Source organism: Penaeus monodon, chromosome 34, assembly GCF_015228065.2.
Source record: "Penaeus monodon isolate SGIC_2016 chromosome 34, NSTDA_Pmon_1, whole genome shotgun sequence".
In the NCBI taxonomy this organism is placed as follows: domain Eukaryota; kingdom Metazoa; phylum Arthropoda; class Malacostraca; order Decapoda; family Penaeidae; genus Penaeus; species Penaeus monodon.
This window is the reverse complement of record NC_051419.1, coordinates 23,802,844-23,803,050: the sequence shown is the minus strand read 5'-3', so window position 1 is coordinate 23,803,050 and position 207 is coordinate 23,802,844. Positions and strand designations below refer to the sequence as shown.

Sequence of the window (207 nt, the reverse complement as noted above, 5' to 3'; positions counted from 1 at the left end):
TCTACACCTGCATCAACTTCTATTTGTTACAAACATACATATAGCACTTAATAATGATATTATGCATAGACATGAGTATGTGAATTTCCAAAAAACATCTTTTCACACAATAAAAAAGAAAATAAACAATTTATAATCAAACAATTAGTGAAAAGGTTTAATTAACATATTGCTCCCTGGTAATATGTTCCCTATAATATGCTGAAA

General features: G+C 26.6%; 1 protein-coding gene across 1 annotated transcript in view; it reads right to left on the bottom strand.

Moving 5' to 3' along the window:
- Positions 1–207, bottom strand: part of LOC119594857 (actin cytoskeleton-regulatory complex protein pan1-like) — a 23,130-nt gene that overhangs the window by 5,247 nt on the left and 17,676 nt on the right. The window lies entirely within an intron of this gene.